The sequence below is a fragment of the Armigeres subalbatus genome, chromosome 2 (assembly GCF_024139115.2).
Source record: "Armigeres subalbatus isolate Guangzhou_Male chromosome 2, GZ_Asu_2, whole genome shotgun sequence".
Classification (NCBI taxonomy): domain Eukaryota; kingdom Metazoa; phylum Arthropoda; class Insecta; order Diptera; family Culicidae; genus Armigeres; species Armigeres subalbatus.
This window is the reverse complement of record NC_085140.1, coordinates 115,069,173-115,083,543: the sequence shown is the minus strand read 5'-3', so window position 1 is coordinate 115,083,543 and position 14,371 is coordinate 115,069,173.

Sequence of the window (14,371 nt, the reverse complement as noted above, 5' to 3'; positions counted from 1 at the left end):
AGTAGGCTTGACTTCCACAGATGATGCACCTTGGTTTTCCATACCTCACTCAAATATCGGAGCAATCCTCCGTCTGATGCGGCTTTCAATAGCGATTATGTTACCATCCTACACGCTCTCCAGGGCTACGAAATGGTGAGTTCACATCCGGGAAGGAGCGTCTAACATAGATCTGGTCCTCACAAGTTCCAATACTCACGCTTCCACGGGTCTTCCCATAACAATTGACCGCCAGGCCGCCAGCTAATGGTTGCGTACTTAGCTGGTAGTGCAGCCTGGGCACTGTTGTCCTTCTGACATCAGCTAGAGTGAGAAGGTGCGTCCTGCGGGGTCTGCCTAGGATGTGGTGAGGTTCGACAGTGGGCTCTGTTGAACTTCTATAAAACGCTGCATGTGTCCCCAAGCAGGCCCTATCAAAGCGACCGTGTGCCGCTCAAAGCGCACTAGCCTAGTCCTGGTTGGGTGAGACTTTAAACAAATTTGAACCGACTGATCGAGCGTCTGTTCACCAAGGAAATGCGGTTCCAACAGCGTCTGTTCTGGCATCCAGCGGCTGAGTGTAAAATGCTATTCCCCGGAAGCTGTACCTAAGATGGCAGCCCCATCCCGGTGGATAGGGAACCTTGGGCCAACAACGTACTGTTCCCGAAACTTCAATTTGTTCGAGAATCCGATAATAAAAGAATACGGACTGATTTTACGGCGACGACTCTTAGCGCGAAACAACGGACACGAATAGGAACATGGAATGTTTTAACCCTAGCCCAGCAGGGTCAATTGGCACAACTTGCCAATGAGGCACGCCGCATGGAGCTTGAGATCCTGGGACTGAGTGAAGTCCGTTGCCCAAACTTTGGAGAACACAGAACGCCGTCGGGTCAAGTTCTGCTATAAGGTACAGTGGGGCAAGTTGAAACGGTTTTTTCAAAGTTGAAGTTTGAAGTGCTATAAAAAAATCGCTTTTTAATAAATTTTGAATCCGTTTGCGGTGTTTGCTAGTTCGGGCCAAAGATTATACATAAAAAATAAGCAACCTCACCAAACTTTTTAATAAATATTTTGTATATTGAAATTACTGTTTTTGTGTGCATCGTTTCAACTTGCCCCGCGTATCAGGGCAAGTTGAAACTACTACCTTATACAGACATAAGCTATTTTCTCCGTATTAAAATCACAATATATGTACTCAGGGAGACTCAAGATGCACGAGGTTGTAAAGGTGACTAAATTCGCATAAGAGTCCCATGTAATTTTTTGATGATTTTGATTTTCTTTCTTGATACTAGCCTAAAATTGTCTCATGTTTAAGAAAAACTGATAACATAGTAGGCTTTGTTCTAAAAATTTTAAAACCAAATCCCAAATTGTGTCGCCTCATCTTGATATTTACTAGCATAAAAGTCACATTCCAGATATTTGTATTCTTTTATTCAAAAAATAAATCTAAATATGGTCCATTCAATTGTCTCATATCAATATATACCGTGGGACATCGGAATCCGTACTTTAGACTAGACTATAGAAATCGAATGCAAATGAAACGTTTGTCATTGACAAGGGAACATGAAGGCTTCTACTTTTGATGTGTTTCACATTTACACATAAAAACTACGAAAACATGAGAATATTATGAATTAAATCAACTACTCCTGAATCGAAATCCGTCCACCGCGCACGGATTTTGAATCAAAGGATCATAATCCGTACAGCTATTTTTAAACTAAATATTTAAATTGAAGCAGACTGATTAAACAAACTACCATTGTAAATAGTTCATACGCACCTTGAAAAGCGATCCCTTCGATTTGTAGTCCACTTATCTTATGTAATGATTAGCAATTAAAAAACAGATACCTCTGGTGCAATTATGCTTATGTTTGGTGGGTGGCGACTTGTTTTTGATTTTTGTTGTTTTAATTTCAAAACCTACTTTCCATTTCAGTGCTCTAAAAACTTACTATCAAGTATCTGAATTTTAGAAAAAAAAAATTGCGAGGGAGACGTTTTGAATCGTTGTTTCAACTTGCCCCGCACCACACATTTCTATTTGCCCCGATGGGTTTAAATTGCGGAGCAATTTCAAACGACCGAAATACAAAAATTAAAACGGACCTCCCATCGATTTTTCATAATCATTATGTTTGTTCAACATTGAATGATTACCTACCGTGAAAATTTGAGGAAAGCACTCTTCCAAACATCATTTTGAGACCTGTTTTATTGGTACGTCAAAAAGTTGGTTAAATTTTGCAAAGGGCGAAAAATAAACATAGGCAGGGATTGCGTTTTTGTAGCTGCAATCTTCCGGGAATGGTAGTCAGAAGGTGCGTTCAGGGGAGTAGTTTGTTGTAAAAAATAATCAGGGCATTGGGTCATTTCCGATCCAAATTACAGCTTCCGTTTCAACTTACCCCGCATTTCAACTTGCCCCGGTGTACCTTACTCTAGTTTCCGAGGAGAACACGCTCCCCGGCATCGCGGAGTTGGCTTCCTACTAAGCGCTCAGGGACACTCTGCGCTTATGAAGCGGGAACCCATAAGTGAAAGGATAATCGTTGCCAGATTTACAACACGGGTCGGAAACCTTACTATAATCCAATGTTATGCGCCAACCGATGCTGCCGACCTGCAAGACAAAGAGAACTTCTACAGTCAACTCAATGCCGTCGAATTCCGAAGGGTGATATCAAGATCTGTTTGGGCGAGTTCAATGCGAAGATCGGATCCGACAACTCGAACCATGAGCGCATTATGGGACGCCATGGTCTCGGAGAAATGAGCGAAAACGGAGAGCTGTTCGCAGAGTTTTGTGGTAATAACGACATGATGATCGGGGGATCGCTCTTCTCTCATCGACCGGTTCACAAGGTCACGTGGGTCTCCCGTGACGGCTTTACTGAAAATCAAATCGACCACATCTGCATCAGCCGAAAATGGAAACGGAGCCTTCTTGATGTACAGAATAAACGTAGTACCGATATCGCGTCTGATTATCACCTCCGAAAAGCCTGCACATTGCGCGGATTCGTCGGCAGGAGGAAAGAGTTGGACGACGATTCAACACACGCTTACTGGAAGATGCCACGGTGAAACGGTCCTTCGTTGAAGAACTGGAGACGCGTGCTGCAGATATTCCGGAAGGTGGCAGCGTGGAAGACCAATGGACCGCCATCAAGAATGCCTTCATCGCCACCCGCGAGAACAATCTGGGCGAACTGCGCACCGAGAGAAAACAATGAATCACCGATGAGACCTGGAGGAAGATAGAGTAGCGAAGAGAAACCAAAGCCGCGATAGAGCGATCAAAAACCTGAGGAACCAAAGTCTTAGCCCGTTAACGATACTCGTCTCTTGAGAAGGAAGTAAAACGGTCATGTCGACGGGACAAGCGAGCGTGGGCAGACTCTCTGGCCAACGATGGAGAGAGAGCCGCAACAACCGGGGACATTCGCCCCCTCTACGATGTTTCACGATGCTTAAGCGGGGCGAAGACGCTAATGATCAGTTATTGACCAACCCAACTGATCAGCTGAAACGCTGGTTTGAGCACTTCGAACAACTTTTTCAAGTTTCGGAGGTGAACTAGCCTTGGGCTAAAAACCTTTTTAATAAAGATTATAATAATAATAACTTTTTCAACTGCCAGCCAGGCCACCACCACCTCGGCATGATCTGCCTAGGATCCGACGTATAACATGCGTCAATACCGAAGCTCCATCACTGCTACAGATGTAAACAGCCATTTAAAGCATGAAATCGAATAAATCCCCAAGGGTCAATCGCATATGTGCCGAGATGCTCAAAGCTGACCCCATGACATCCGCTCAACTACTGCATCGTTTATTTCGTAATATCTGGGACACCGCAACTTTCCCGGTCGACTGGATGCAAGGTATCTTAGTGGAGGTACCCAAAAATGGTGACCTGACTGTATGCGATAACTGGCGAGGCATTATGATGCTGTGTACCGTTCTCAAAGTTCTATTCGAAGTCGTAGGGGGTTTCTGATAAAATCATCGACGAGATTCTGGTAGGTGCGATTGGCCGTGAACCAAACCGCGGGCTGTTACGGCAGCATATAACCATGGAGCACCTAAACGACTTCAAATTGGCTGATGACGTTGCACTCCTCGCTCAATGGCGCTCTGATATACAGAGTAAGCTCAACGACCTTGCCAAGCGCTCCTCTTCGGCAGGCTTAGTCATCATCGTCAACAAAACCAAACCGTTGGATTTAAACACGGTGATCCCTTCCAGTTTCACAGTAGCCGGGCAACCAGTGGAGAATGTTGAAAGCTTCCAATATCTTGGTACGGATTAAGACAGCAAGGGCTGCCTTTGCAATTTTAAGAAATATCTGGAAAAACAGGCAGATAAGTGAACGCACCAAAATACTAATTTTCATCTCTAACGAGAAATCTGTGCTGTTATACGCTAGCGAAACATGGTGTGTATCAGTGGAGAACACTCAACGGCTGCAGGTGTTCATCAACAGATGCCCGCGGTATATAATTCGGGTCTGGTGGCCTTACAACTGGATCTCAAACAACGAGCTTCATCGTCGTTGTCACCAGAGGCCGATAGCAACAGAAATTTGGTATCGGAAGTGGAGCTGGGTCGGCCACACTCTACGTAAGGGCGGAAACGAAATCTGTAAACAAGCATTAGACTATAACCCAGCGGGACATCGCAGCAGAGGCAGACCCAGAGGCCCATGGAGGCGAAGCCTCAATAAAAAAAATAAAGAAGTCGACCGAGATCTAACCTGGCAACAAGTTAAAGCGATAGCTGGACAACCCTCAGGATGGAGATCTTTAAAGTCGGCTAACATATAGTACAGTGATCCCCAGCATGCTTAATATTGAGGGCCGCATTGCAATTTTGAGCTGGCAATTTCCTAATTTTTGAAGGGAAATTTTCAAATTCTTCATGGAAATTTGATTTTGCTGCCAATATCGACAGCATGTTTCAAAAGTGTTTTTGAAACTAGGTGATCATGCCAGCAGTGTTGAATAGAAATCGAATAAATCTGCATCCGAGCCTTGGTATCATGTTTTCCTATCAATTAAGTTTTCTAAAACCATTCTTCAACAATATCGGAGATTGGAAAAAATCTAGATTTCGTTCAATATTTTCCGTAGCATAAAATACGTTGGCGTGACAAGTGATAGTCAGCGTGTTTTCTGGAGTTAATAATCCAGCAATTTTCCAGTTGAATTTGGCCAAACCCTAATATATTTTTAAGAGTAAAATCATTCTTCTTACGGAGCAGTGTTAGGCAACATTATGCTTACAAGAAGTTCAACGCTGAGCTCGTTTAAATCTACGAAGAAAAAACACACATTTGCTATTTTTATAGCCCGAGGCAATTACAACGAAGTATGTTTGCTGTTGGGCATGGCCTACATAATATTGATGTAGTGACCAATTTAATTAATCATGATGATAACACGTTTCATGCTTCTTATATCAACAATGGTGCAATCTAGACGGAATACCCGAATGCAACGGAAAAATAGGCACAATGAAAAGCTTCTCTTGTCATATAATACCTAACAATGGGCTACATGTAGTGTATTATCTGAAATCCTTCGCGGGCCGCAGGAAAAGGCTTGGAGGGCCGCATGCGGCCCGCGGGCCGCACTTTGAGGATCACTGCACTAGTGCGACAACTGGTGCTATAGCCACGACAAGAAAAAACTAATAGCTCAAGATATTGATAAGTTCTTGTTAAAGGCAAAACCTGATTCCCACTCTTATTTCAAACAAGTTATTATCATGTTTTGTTATCAATATCACGTTTTACTGTTAATGAGCTATTATCGTCTACCCGGGAAATGAAGATATAGATTCGATGATATTATTGTCTATTTTAATATCCAAGCGGTTCCTGGGTGGACGTTAGGCAGAATAACAGAGATTTCAACAAGACTTGTTCTTACAACTGACCATCAGCTAATTTTTAGTTTTTATTCATTTACTGAGTTGTAAGTCCTGCGTCTTTTAGTACATCCAGATCCTTCTTCCAGCCCTGTCTATATGGCCAGGAAACACCCAAATGTGACCGCACAAGAATCTTCCATCGATCACAACAACTCTCCGGATACATACGGAAGACACCATCACAACACACTTAACTCCATCAACACACTCAACTCCATCAAGCAGTTGTCGGAGTCTGTCTCCGAGGTTGTTTCTCAGCTAGTGTGGTAAATGTCTATTAACCCTGCGGCAATCCACCAGGCATCATAAAATCATCACAAAGACAGGATCACCGCCTTCGACAAGAGTTCGCACAGACTGAACATCTAGCATTAGGCAACGAATAGGAAATGTACACAACACCTTTGTGGACCAGTGGAGAATTTACCGCTTTACGAAAAGTTTTTTTTTCGTACTAGCGCGGGAATCGAGCACACACTCCACAGCACGCAAATGGGATCAGACGAGTGATAAAAATGTGACCAATATAATCCAAGATTTGCCTTCCCCTATCCTTGTGTGGGTGTGGAAGAGCTGTTACGCTCTAGTGTAGAACTTGCATAATATCTGCTACCCACTTATCGCACACTCACCTAGAGTGCTGTCGCTGCTTGTTCTGGCATTAAGTCAATATGATACTCGGAGAGCGGAGAGAAAAGACACGTGGCATCTGCTTAGGTGGTTCCTTTCTGGCTTATTTCAGTTTCTCACAGTCCTCTCTGGGAGACATTAACGCGTATCACCCGGCCTGGGGTGATTTTAGGTCTGATCCACGCCTTATTTGGACTGCTCAAGACTGCGAACCATATGCCACTCAACAACGTTCTGCCCACCTTCTTCAATAGGCACTCGGCCACTGCTATCGACGTGACCGATGCCAAACTGTCTATTCATTCGGTTCTCAAGTTGGAAGTATCTACAGACTGTTTCAGGAGCAACCACTTTCCAATTTGGGTCACCGTCCGTGTCTCGCCTCTAAACATCGCCCTGAGGCCAATATGGTTCTACGATGCCGCCGACTAGGCCTCCACCTTCGACGCACATTTGAACGAAACACGCCCACCTGACACTAAGCTTAAAGCGGAAAGAAAGGCCCTCCGAACGCCAAGGAGACTTCTCGCTGGTCATCCTGATAAGGTAAGTGCCCTTTAGGCATATAAGGAAAAGCACTTCGAATGCTCATAACTCGATTGAAAATGGAGCGACAAAACGTTTTTATCTGCGCTCCCGCCTTCGAGTTCAGTTTTTAATTTGTTTGATATGACTGTAGGGCACCACCAGGGTTCTCGTAACCGGAGGATCACAGGACGCCAAGCAAGCGTCAGTTTCGAGACCGGTGTTGACCCGGGATGACCACGGGTCCAATATGCGAGAGTGACAAAGTGTCGAAAGTTTCATTAGTGAAAAACAACCCTACTTGTTAATTATCGACTGCGAGCGGAAAGTGGCGCCAAACATGTTGCGGGATTGCGGTGTGGTGGGAGACCTGTGGAAGTTGAGAAACGAACAGAGTTCATCGAGCGGAAAATCAAGAGCATCGAGAGTTTTTCGACTTCGAGAAGAGAGATTTTTAGTGACTGCACGCTTAAAATGACTTACATATTTTTGTGTTCCGTTCACACAAAACGGGCCTCTCCTGGAACAACTCATATTATGAGTAATTACGATGTTACTCATTTTTGTGTAACCGATAGCCGATGATTTTAGGTGAGTTCATTTTACACAGCGAGAGAGCAGTCGAAAATCGAACCTAACCTCAATTGTATGTTTTCAAATTGATGGTAAAGTAAGCCAACTTTTCCATACTTATTCAGAGGCTTCTCCAATCGTTTCGATCAACAAAACAAAGTGCGATACTTGTATTCGCACATTTTTTTTTTCGTCATCGAAGCAAAAAGAAAAACCTCCGAAAAAGTACGATTTCTTGCCTCACATTCTGCACCCGTTCGCCATCATAGCGACCCGAAGGGACTTTGACAGTTCGAGGCAAACTCACTTACACATATCATGCACATGTGAGACATTACACAGCGACTGCTCGTGTTTCACACAAAATTTTCACTCATAGTGAGAGTTGGCCAAGGCGTCGCCGTAATGTGTAAAAACTATTCATGCGATGTGTACTTGACTTTAAGCGTGTGTGCGATTAACGAAAAAGACGTGAGTGAAAGAAAGCGCATGAGAAAAGATCCGGATTGTCATGTAGGCACCTTAGTGGCTGTCTTCATGGCGGATACGGCCAGACGATCGACGGCAGTTATACTGGTCCAACCCTTCATTCTTATATGGATGGTACTAATATCCATGGTATTGTAGATTCGTAAGTCTGTACAGCAAGACGTCAACGGAAAGATAAATGGAGCGTTCCCTGAACTTCAAGGGACCTTCTATATGCTCAAAGACCTCAGACAGAGTACCTCCCTACAGATGAAAGAGTGGATGGATGACACCGAACCACAACGTAACACGATGTGTCGTCAGTTGCCGGGATGTCGTCAGTATGTCCGAGAATGAACTGCTGGAAGATCTGAAATACCAAGGTGTTATTGAGGTACGAAGAATAACTAGGAAGAAAGGATCGAACAGAGAAAATTCGCCAACTATCGTAATTACGGTTCGTCGAACTATCTTGCCTCCCCACATTGACTTTGGGTACATTCGCTGCCGAACACAGCCATACTACCCAACCCCCATGCAATGCTTTAATTGCTGGGCCTTCGGGAATACGGTTTAAATGTGCCAGGCCAAGCAGCCAATATGTGTAAAATGTTCGAGATCGCACGCCATTGCCAAAGACAAGAGCTGTCAGAACGACAAGTCCTGTTCCAAATGACAAGCCAGCGATCAAGGGTATGCGATAACACACTTTTTCCTAACGAAACGAAACGAAACGAAATTTAAAATGTCTATGTTGATTCGGATCGAAACGAAACGAAATATGGATTTACTTTTGAAACTTCGAAACGAAACGAAATCAAGGTTCATTTGATTCGAAATTTTTCGAAACGAAACGAAATTATTTTTTTTTTCCGCGGAATTTTGTTTAAATTGGTTTTACATTACGTACGCAATTCGGATTTCAATTTTTCAAAGTCAAATAACTGTCTTACCATATACAGATGTGCTCGACTTGCGGTTAGGGGCAGCATAGTCTTATATACAATCAGCTCGACGAACTGAGCTATTGCCTGTGTGTCCTTGGCATATGAGAACAGCTGTTATGGTCAGTATGAGCTAAAAGCAATCATAAGTAAAGAACTTTCAGCAATTTTAATGATCTTTCATCCCGTTCTGGATTTTTTTTTACAAATTTCATGCCAAGATCTAGAAATGCCCACAAATTTTCAAACCTTACATATTGTGGAAATAATCAAAGAAGAGCTCAGGTTGATTTACTGTACACATCTTAGTTGCTAATCATGATTGGCCGAGAAACTACAAATATGCACAGCTCACCAATTAAATAATATTCTTGGGATACAAAAAGTTATTCTTATTGTATACTTGCTTCGGAGTTTCCAATTCATGACCAATAACGATGCTGGTCACGTCCTTACAGTCAATTTAGGATAAGGAGAGGAAAATTAGTTTAACATTCATTGTTATAAAACAGCGGTTCTCAACCTTTTTCTTGAGAGGTACCCCTTCGAACTTGTGCATTAATTGAGGTACCCCCTATATTTTTTTTGCTGTAAATGAAAATAATCGTAGCTCTTAAAGTATATATAAAATGGATAACTCCATAAACTTTTCTGAAATTTTCATTTTTTCAAACTTCCCAATTAAAATTAAGTTCTTACATCGAGGGACTGACTGTAGGAAATGTTTTGACTATTGAAGGCTTCCGAGCCTCTTGAAAGGAGGCTTCCGAGCCTCTTGAAAGGAGGCTTCCGAGCCTCTTGAAAGGAGGCTTCCGAGCCTCTTGAAAGGAGGCTTCCGAGCCTCTTGAAAGGAGGCTTCCGAGCCTCTTGAAAGGAGGCTTCCGAGCCTCTTGAAAGGAGGCTTCCGAGCCTCTTGAAAGGAGGCTTCCGAGCCTCTTGAAAGGAGGCTTCCGAGCCTTTTAAAAGAAGGAGAAAAGAAAAAAAAGAAAGTCTAAAGAATAAAGCTTAAAAGAAGATTTCCAGGCCTCTAGAAAGGAGGATTCTAACCCTCTTTAGAGTAAGCTTCCGAACCTTTTAAAATGAGGCTGTCGAGCCTGTTCAAAAATCCCTTCCGAGCCCCTTGAATAGATCCGAGGCTTTTAAAAGAAGCAGAAAAAAAGGAAATTTCTAGAAAAACAGCTTGACTTCCGGGCCCCTTAAAAGAAAGTTTTCGAACCTCTTGAAATGATGCAACCGGGTCACTAAAAAGGAGGTTTCCGAGATGCTTGGAAGGAGGCTTCCGAGAAGAGTAGAAGGATGCTTCCAATTCTATTGCAACAAAGCAACTGAGCTTTTCGGAAAAAAGTCTTCATGTCTTGCAAATGAAGGCTTTCTAATCTGTAGACTCTAGATTTTAGTTAAGAATCATATTCTTAACATATTATTCAACATTATGTTTTGACCCGAAAGATTGCATAGAAGATTTTTAAAATTTGTTCATTCGAGGTTTTGCCCTTTTGATCTTTTGTCCCACATCTCTTCGTCCATTGTACTGGTTGTGGAGGACAGGATTCAAAAGGCCATGATTTACTGATCGCCATGCATAGGGTAAGGGAGGTATTTTGGAACACCAGTTTAACGCCTCATATTTTGGACCACTGAGAGCAAATTCCTCTCGGTGGTCCAAAATAAGATCCCCGTAAGGGTGGTCCAAAATACATCCTTTACCCTATTATGTACAAGATAAAGTTTAGAAATAAAAAAATACAAAACTTTATCAATAAGTTTGGATTAAAATTGTGATTCATCCGCCATTAAGCATTTCGTCCGAGGTACCCCCTGGGCCCGGCGAAAGTACCCCCAGCGGTACATGTACCCCAGGTTGAGAACCGCTGTTATAAAAGACCGAGGAATGCTCTGCATCTCCGTGAGCGCTACGGGAAAATAATCGTTGGTTAGTAGAGAAGGTAATTCATGTGAAGCCTCTTGGTAAGCGACTAAATATTTATTGTAAACAAAGTTATTTTGAAAACAAGTAGACGAAAACTGTGTTTGAAATCAATCCAATACAATTCAATGTGCTTCGTTTAATAAGCTTCTACAATATGATCGATTCCGCACTAAATAATCCTGTGCTCTTCGATGCATACATTAGTTTTATCACTTTGCGTTCTCCCACACTAGCACACTAGCTAGCATATTGTACTAATAGTAAAAATATCACAAAATATGAATTTGAAACTTGGAAACACTGAAGACGTTTTATAGAAGAAAACTACATACGTATTTGTCGACTAAGAATAGGGTTATGTAGTAGGCGTTATTAGAAAAAAATGTATAACCTTAAGTTTTGAAAACAACTTAACGATTTTGTTCAGCGGCGCAGCCAAAATTTTTGATAATATAAAGAATGGTTTAAGTTTAAATTTGTTTCAAAATTCCGCGGAATTCCGTTAAATTTCGTTAGAAGCCAGTTTTTTCTAACGAAATTTTTGTAATTTTACGAAACGAAACGAAATCAAGAAATCCGATTTCGCCATGCTAGAATTCCGCGAAATTTCGCGGAATTTCGTTTCGAACCACCTGAAACGAAATTTTTCGAAATACCGCATATGCTTACCAGCGATCATGCCCTCTCTGAAAGATCCTGTTCGTTTTACAAAACCGAGAACGAAATTCAACGGGTGAGAGTCCACCAAGGATTGTCATATCCTGCAGCTAAACGTGTCTATGAGGCCAGGAACGCACCCAAAACATTCGCTAATGTTGCTCAAGCAGGTAACGATGAACATCTGGACCAAATAAACAACCGGATTGATAAGTTAATATCCCAGTTATAACAAAAGGATGAGATCATCGGCAATTAATGTAATTCGCATTGTCAGGCCGCAAATGAAAAATTGCAACGCAGAACTACGAAAAATAAAAAAATTGAGGATCTTCGAACATTAGTTACACAACAAACGGTTCAATTAGCAAATTTAACCCACCTAGTAAATAGTTTTCTTTCGGCTGTAATGCCAGCCCAATCCGTTTCTGGTGCTACCAAGTTTGACGTCACCCAAACTTCAAAGAACCCTGGGATTTCTGCTGCTGAAGAACCTTCCAACCATAATAATTATAGTCATTCCACACCTAGTATTCTAACCCTTGCTGGTTTATAATGTTTTTAAGTCAATAGTTTTCTTCTGTTAAATATTAAGCAAAACATATTAATTGACTAAAAAACTTCGAATGCAGGTCTGTAAAACTTGGAGCCTAAAAGTAACAGTCAGTGCAAGGATTCCCTCGATTCGATCAACCCGACACAAACGCGCTTAGTGGCAAGCAAAAATCTTCCCCAGTCCCCCATCGATACAACAATACATCTCAATTCACATTACGAGGGTCCTCCTTAGCCTACCGGTAAGATGTGCGGCAATAAAGCAAGACCATGTTGAGGGTGGCTGGGCTCGATTTCCGGTGCCGGTCTAGGCAATTTTCGGTTTGGAAATTGTCTCGGCTACCCTGGGCATAAAAAAAGAATGATATACGAATGCAAAAATGGTAACTTTGCTTAGGTATGTAGCTTAACTGGTAGTCTCATGTACATTAAATCCGCCGAGTGTTTACATTTCAAACTAAATTCATTTAAACTAAAATCAACGCTTCCTCACCACAATTTAATTTTCCAGCGGTCTTCCCGACACGCTTTGTGATTTTCAATACCACAATCCGTTTTCCATTTAGATGCGCTTTGTAACAATACAAACCATGTCTTACCTTGAGATTTTGTTTGAACCATCAAATATTTAAACACATCGGCACACACAAAATAACCTGGAAGGATCGCTAAAATGTGTGGTCCCAAATGGCCGGAGCTAAATGCGATGACAGCAGCTCTCTGTGGGTGAATGTGTAATCCACGAAGATCTGACGGAAAAGGCCAAGTCATGGCTTGCTGCTCACCGATTGACACGCTGATGGTAACATACTCAAACCCCACATATAATTAACCACAAAAATTAAACCACTGCGTGGTTTATTTTAATTTAAGATGGCACTCGTGTCGTAATTTCAAGAATAATTCGAAGAGACGATTCTTGAAGAAATCCGAAGAGAGTCTCACGATTCCTTTATGGTTGCCAGCAGGAACTAATGGAAGACTTTAATAAAAAAATTCCAGCACATAATGATTTCAGTTTCCGCTTCGTGCAACCAACGGCTTGCATCGTAGGCAATGGCTTCCGAAGCAACAACCTCTTCCAATTTATACGAACCGGACGCCGGTACGCCCACTTGTCTCAAAGAAAGCCCCTATTCTCGCCAACTTGGTCGAGTTCCCGCTGCAAGCAACTATACGTATACACATTTCTGGGCATTTTTCTATGCTCATTGCTCAACCAATTCATTATTCAGGTTAAATTGATTGCAGCAACTTAACTGTTAGTGAATCTGGTAGTATAAATTGATAAAGGAAAAGAACACGAAGTAAAGCTAGTACCCCACACCTCGAAGTCATATCGATATAACCTTTTTTTTCTTCTACTTCTTCTTTTTCTTCTTCTTCTTATTAGCATTATATCCCCCACTGGGACATTGCCGCCTCGCTGCTTAGTCATTCAGCACATCCACAGTTATTAACCGCGAGGTTTCTAAGCCAAGTTACAATTTTTGCATTCGTATATCATGAGGCTAGCACGATGATACTTTTATGCCCAGGGAACCGAAACCTAACCGAAAATTGTCTAGACCGGCGTCGGGAATCGAACCCAGTCACCCTTGGCATGGTCTTGCTTTTTAGCCGCTCATCTTATCGCTAGGCTAAAGAGGACCCCTCGATATCACCTTGCAATAGTTAAATTCGAACAACGAGAAGATTCAACATATTTTCTAAGCCTGATAGGAAAATCAAAAACGCAAACTAACGAGCCAATTATAAAATAGTGCTTGAGCTTTTTGTTTTAAATACACCCACCTATCTAAAAACCTACATAGAATACTTACATCATGTGTGCTACTGATACTCGTAAGTGTTAAAACCACTGTAACCTAATCGGCATTCGCATTGAGAAGCATCCGATTGAAGTAAATAATTTCTCAAGCGCACCAATTGATATGTGGTTTTATAAAACAGGGAACAGCACATATTTATACAAAGAAAGTATAATCAAACATTGTTTAACTGTATCCATGTATTTGTTTGCATTGAAGCGGTGGGATAGAACTTATTCAGCTCAAATTTTACATTTTCGTCTTTCTTTTTATTTTCAACTAAAAATCGCAGATTCATTTAACGTGAAAATACTCAGATGTGGAAACAAACAATG